Genomic DNA, 6,874 nt, shown 5'->3' on the forward strand with positions numbered 1-6,874 from the left:
AAGGGCATATCCCAAGTAACCACAAACTTTTGTATAGATCATTGTAACTGAAACATCACATGAGGATTGTAAGACGGTTACATTGGAAACCATTTGAGTTAGTAATTTGAGTGAGTCAATTTTATTCGCATTGGGCTATAATAAGAATCAACACAAACAAATTCTTAGCTTTAAATTGATTTATTTTCATTAATAGGGTGATCAAAACCTTGTAATCCTTACAGCAAATGAGAGTATATGAGTTGTTAAATTACTAGGAATATCTCTTAGAGAGACGCATAGATCAAAGAGGAAGATGAGATCCTAGATTTGGATCTTGGTATTTTATACAAAACATAGTGTTCTACAAATTTGTAAATCAAAACTCAAAATAAATGGAGGCATTTTCGAATTCCACACTTCATGCTTGACATAATATTTGGCACATCCAAGCATCAGTTCACTTAGAAGTTATTGATAAGCTCAATTCTAGCATAAATTTAAGAGAGACATGCATCCATCTATATATATCAATCATATTGAGACATTGCTTGGATCAATTTTCCGTATATATAACATTCAAAAATTACCAGGTTGAACATTTAGACTCCATGGGCAAGGATGATCCAAAAACCATGAATAGAGAATTAAGCTCACAATTCCAAGGGTAAGGATGAATGTGAGTATTGAATTAATAGTATGAGAACAAACATGGAAAGGACATCTATTGTGAATAGAACAACATGAAAAAAACATCGAAAATATAATTTTCACAAGCTTTGGTTATTTCCTAAGTTGATGACAACATAAAATTATACATAGGGTTGAAAAAAGTGATTACATGTTTACATTCATACATGGAAATTTTTAGGGGCTAATATTTGTAGGTGGGCTAATTTTCCATGGCTTTTCCCAAAAAAAGATTCGTCAATTTCCATAAAATAATTCGCCCAAGTTTTATAATATAAAATTATTTTACCTTAAATATTGCCAAAATTATATTGAAAGTATACATAAAAACATAATAAATTTGAATGTTTTTACAAAGGTACCACCAAATATTTTATAGTTTTTAATATTAGAGATTAGCAATATTCGCTGAGGTTTCTAAACTTTAAGATAAATTTCCATCCTTCAAATTTTCCCTGCATTCATACTGTCGAGGGTCTTGTCCTTCACTGTAGTGTTTGGCATAAATATGAGACACATTTTGATTATATTATTGATTCATTTAACACCAACAATGGTGGGAAGCATATGGATTCCATAAGAAACTAGCATAAAAGTCTTAACGTTGTTCTCAAATTATTGTATTGATCTCATGATATGAATTTATAGTACATCAATTGGATTGTTCCATATCTAGGTCATACTAGGTCATACTGACAGCTCATGAGTGGATTATGGCAACACCTCATCAAAAAAAAGGTTTATAACACATACCAATGTGGTCTTAGACTTTGTGATTGTCTAAAGACTCGCAATTTAATAAAAAAAATACGAATAGGGAAGATAACAATATTTACATCAAATTAACATATACTCAATCAATGATTTAAATTTATAATTTTAATTAATTTATCATATCTTAAAAAAACATATATTCTTAACAAAATCTAGACCTTACTATTAAAAATGTAGATAATTATCCTATTTTCCAGCAAAGAAAGATCACCTTCTTTAAAATTATTTATATTCAAACTACAAAATGATTAGAATATTTATTTTTGTACTTTGCAAATGGAATATTACATGACATTATAAGTATTATGCAATATATACAAAAGTTATAAGTTTTTAAATAATGAGATATTTTCATAAACGTAATAGATCTTAAAAGAATGATGTATTTTGAAGAGAAGTATTTTTGTACTTCGAAAGTGAAATATTACATGACATTATAACATATACAAAATTTATAAGTTATAAAATAATGAGATATTTTCACAAACGTAATAGATTTTAAAAGAATGAGGTATTTTGAAGAGAAGTTTGAAGAGGGTGAAGACATTGGTTAAGGTAAATGTGGTGGTTGTGGGTATTTATGTTGTTGTTATTTTTAATTTTAAAATCTTATTTGATTGTGGATATCATGTTATTTGGTGATTAATATTGTAAGAAAATGGATTAAGTAAATGTGGAAATTGTGTGGAAGGGAGTGGATACAATGATGTTATATTTCTCTATTTTGAATCTCAATTGATTATAGCCATGATACATGTTTTTATTGTTTAAGTTGGATATGATGAGGTTATTGATAAAATATAGGTTACAATTTCTATGCTAGATGCATGTTAACTTTTGAGGAAATGCCTACATGCCAAGTGTTGGATGCAAAATTTAACAGCAATAACATTGTAGAGGTAATCTTAAAGTGAAAATGTTAGGATGTCAAAGAAAGCTTTCAAATCATGGTCTTTAAGTCTCTTATCAAGAAGGGTGAACACCTTTGATTATGTGGTGGATATGACAGACAAAAAGGATCATGTAAGGAATCCCTATAAACAAACAATGGCTTCTATTTGTAAGTGAACTACTTGCTGACATCATTTGTTGTCTAGCTATGATATTGAAAAAGATTCAAATCTCACTTTGATTGTACATCTATGTGGAGGAATAATCATCCTCAAAACAAACCCTCTACTTCAAATGCTCAAAACCCTCCATTATCTAATACATATATTTGCAAAAGCGTCAAAGTTGGATTCCTTTAAGCCAAAAGTTATAGAACTACTTTCATTATCTAAATAATCTTTAGTAATTTGCAAATTCAATATTGGTTTCTCATGTCTTACCTTACACTTATACTAATGAATCTACACTTACACCAATGAATCTATTCAATTTAAACAAAAAATTATGAGATATATTTATTCTCCCAGGGTTTATTTATCATTCAATTTTCAATTCGAGTTGATTATAAAAAAAATAATTAATAAGCATTTTTAATTTTAGGAAAATTTTGATTTTTTTGTTCCCCTAAAATTTAATGTATAAAACATAAATAAAATATACATTAATTATGTAACATTAATCCACATTGGTGTTTTCACCATTTTTAACACTATGTTCACTAATACATATTCACATGCTAAAGTGAAGGTTCAAGTTTTAGTGAGAGATTCCTATATACTCTCTAAGGATCAAATTTTGAATTGAAGATTTCATCACCCAACCATTTGCAAGGTATCTGATCATCAAATTTTGAATTATAGATCTCATCTCCCAACCATTTGCAAGGTATTTGATCATCAAATTTTGAATGATCTCATCACCCAACCATTTGCAAGGTATCATCTAAGAAACACATCAATGTTTGTGATAAGATTTTCCATGGGTGGATAAGGCTTCCTAGTGTTCTATTGATCACATTTATGTTAATCTCTTCATCATTTATAATGCCAAGCTTGCTTATGCATTAACAACAAATCAACCGAAGCAAAGGCCGTACTGTTAGGGAGATATTTCTGTATACCCTTTAAAATCTCTTAACCAGGAATTCCATCATCCATTCATACCTAAGATTGCACACACGTGTCACTTCAATGTTTGTGATAAGGTTTTCCATATCTACATAAGGATTCCCAGCCGTTTATTTGTCACATTTATATTAAACCAAAGATTTGATAGACATGTCACTTCCATGTCTGTGATAAAGGTTTTCCATAACTACATAAGGATTCCCGGCCGCTTATTTGTCACATTTATATTAAACCAAATCTATTTAAGAATTAACAAAGAAATTTGCAAATTAAAATGAAGTTTGGAGCAGGAAGGAGATATTCCTATATAATCTTCATGAATAAGATCCTATAACCTTACACATTGTAACATTCTATCTAAAAATCTTAACTTAAGAAGAAGTTCAAAAGGATAGATTTAATACATGTTTAATGTTGTGAAGTTTGCATGTCATAACATAATACATTGTAATAGTCTACCTAAGAATCTTAACTTAAGAAGAAGTTCAAAAGGATAGGTTTAAACACATGTTTAATGTTTTGAAGATTATGAGTCCTAACATAATATATTACTTTGGAATGGATCGTAGAACATAAATGTGTTTTTATCATAGTATATTATTTTGTAATGGAGATACTATAGTGTAGAATTTTTTTTAGGGATATTAGGAAAATGATGTGTCTTTACTTTAATAATTTATTATTTTTTTTGAAATAAATTATATTTAAATTTTGAAATTTTTAATATTAAATAATAATTTAATTTTATGATTATTATCAAATTATACTTTAAATTAGTAAATGAATTTTTTTTACAAACTAGAATACTCTCATTTATATAACAATTTGATTATCAAAATTAATCAAAATATATGGAATATATTCTTATAAATTTGAACTTACACATGTTTTTAACCATTAAATTTACTCGTGATTTTGAAAAAAAAATATCTAATTTATTTGGTTTAAAAAAATATAATATCAAAGAAAATTTTAAACAAAATAGCTATAAAATTTTGAAAGATTTTTTAATCAATTTACCTAAATTTCAACCCAAAAAAAAATTATTTGAATCACAAATTTAAGTTGTGAAATCCACCATCACTATACAGAATTTTTTAAATGCTAACTCCATATATATCATCAGCTCATTTTAAAAGACAAAAATATATCATCAGCTCATTTTAAAAGACAAAAATATAAAATTACTACAGCACATTTTAAAGGACCAAAAGAAATAAAATTACTCCAAAAACATATATCATTTTTTTCAGAAGGGCTAAATTAAAACCTGAATTCCATAATTAATATAATTGTAATTTTCAGACCAGGCCTAGCTGAAAACGTAAACTCCATAATTAAAATGATTACAAAATAAGTATATTAGTTACAATATACAGCTATACTTACCAATTAGATATAGATCACAGAAGTTACGCCAACCCAGATTGTTAAGTAATTAAAGTTGTGAAAAGTAGGCTGGTTGTAGGCTATAGTGAGTCAACCCTGCAATGAATTTGACGCTGCGAAGGAGAGTGTCACAGAAACATATCCGGCCGTCATGTGTTTGATGGCTAAACCAGAACGAAGTAAAAATGGAGACAAGAGCAGTACAAGTTAGAGAAGCGCTACTACGACGGAATAATGGGCGCCTCCTTTTTTCCAACAACAACAGGAAAACCGCCCTTCATGCGCGCAGTCAAGCTGTGAATGAGCTTTGGAGTTCCCACAGCCGAACACTCAATAGGCCGCAATCTGAACATGGAAATCACAGTGGCCGCAACATACTTCATCTGAATAAACGCCATGTCTTTGCCTAGACACACCCGTGGACCACCATGGAAGACAGCGAATTTGAAGGGACTCTGAGGGACGAAATGGCCATCCTCGTTGACCCACCTTTCGGGCTTGAATTGCAGACAATCGGCACCCCAGATGGCGTCCATTCGACCCATGGCGTACGGATGGTATGTCACCCGATTGCCTTTGGCCACGAAAGTCCCGTCGGGCAGGACGTCGTTGTGGAGGGCGTGCCTCGTTGTGGAGGGCGTGCCTGGAATCCAAGAGAACGGGCGGATAGAGTCTCATGGATTCGCAGATTGAGGCGTGCAGGTATTGCATGCTCTGCAGATCCTCGTATGAAAATACCAAGGGATTTCCGTCCAGTTTGGCTTCGGATTTGACGGCCATGAGATGGGTTATCTCTTTGTGTATTGCTTCTTCGACATGGGGATGTGACGTGAGGAGCCAGAAGAACCAGGTTAGTGCAGCCGAGGTGGTGTCTCTGCCGGCTAACATGAAACTGATGATGTCTCGAAGAAATTCTTCGGACCGATAAGCCTCGCCTTCGGGTAGATCGGCTTGTAGGTTGGCGATCGCCATGAATCTAGAGAGTAGGTCCTGTTTGCAGGGAACGCCACTGGCGATATCTTGTCTGCGCTTCAGAATAACAGCCATGGCGAAGTGGTGCACGGCCTTCACCGCTCGAGAGAGTCGCCTTTCCGACCCAACGTTGAGCATCCTCGTTATTTTCCACACCAACGAGATCGGTGCAGTGGACCTCCGAGCGCTCAGCTCGGTCGCCACATTGAAAGCCTGCGAGAATTCCGAAACAGGAAGACTCCCATCCAAAAAAGCCGGATCGACCCCTGCACACAAGTTTTGGGTAAGATCAGGACCACATTTGACAGTTGGTTTAACATACGGGGCACCAGGAAGCACGCATGCGTATGGCTTGCCTGCTGCCTCCGACACTCAGCTACCCAATATTGAAAAGTCTTCCAGCCAGCTAACATCCATCCTCTCTCAATCAATTACACGTGTTTGAATTGACCACGTCTTTCGGCTTCATTATTTTCGTTTGACTTTTACATATTCATTCATAAAAAATTATTAGAGGGAATTCGATTGGATAAGGAGATCAAATTAATGGATGTTAAAACTTTTTAGTGTTTTTCTTTGGCAGTCCCATAAACACATTGTTTTTTACTTTTTTATGGGATTTTTGTAAATTCAGGTTATTTTATTTTAAAATTTTGGATGACTCATATTTTTTTTTGATAGTGTTGAATCTATTTCCATCATCTAAAATATGATTCAATTGTTTTTCGTTTAAAATTATAGGAATTTTTAAAAATTTCAAGAGATTTTTTGTAAATTCAGGTTATTTTACTTTAAGATTTTGGATGCCTCGTAATTTTTTTTTCTAGTGTTGAATCTATTTCTACTATCGAAAACATGATTCAAATAAGACTATTGTAAGATTTTTTGAAATTTTTTTATCTAGATTCCAAACACTTTTAACCCTCCAAACAATTCTTCCAAAATTTTTTTTACCAAATATTAATTTATGTAATTTAAACCACAATTACCCCTCCTTTTATATATATATATATATATATATAATTACCCATATTAATTTGTATTATTTAAAT

At 31.9% G+C, this 6,874-nt stretch overlaps 1 pseudogene; it reads right to left on the minus strand.

Annotated features, from left to right (window-relative positions):
- Positions 1–5,071: 5,071 nt before the first annotated feature.
- Positions 5,072–5,897, minus strand: LOC149265559 (cytochrome P450 94C1 pseudogene; annotated as a pseudogene).
- Positions 5,898–6,874: the final 977 nt, after the last annotated feature.

Source organism: Pinus tabuliformis, chromosome 6 (assembly GCF_031772625.1).
Source record: "Pinus tabuliformis cultivar Carrire ecotype Pingquan chromosome 6, CPIR1, whole genome shotgun sequence".
NCBI lineage: Eukaryota > Viridiplantae > Streptophyta > Pinopsida > Pinales > Pinaceae > Pinus > Pinus tabuliformis.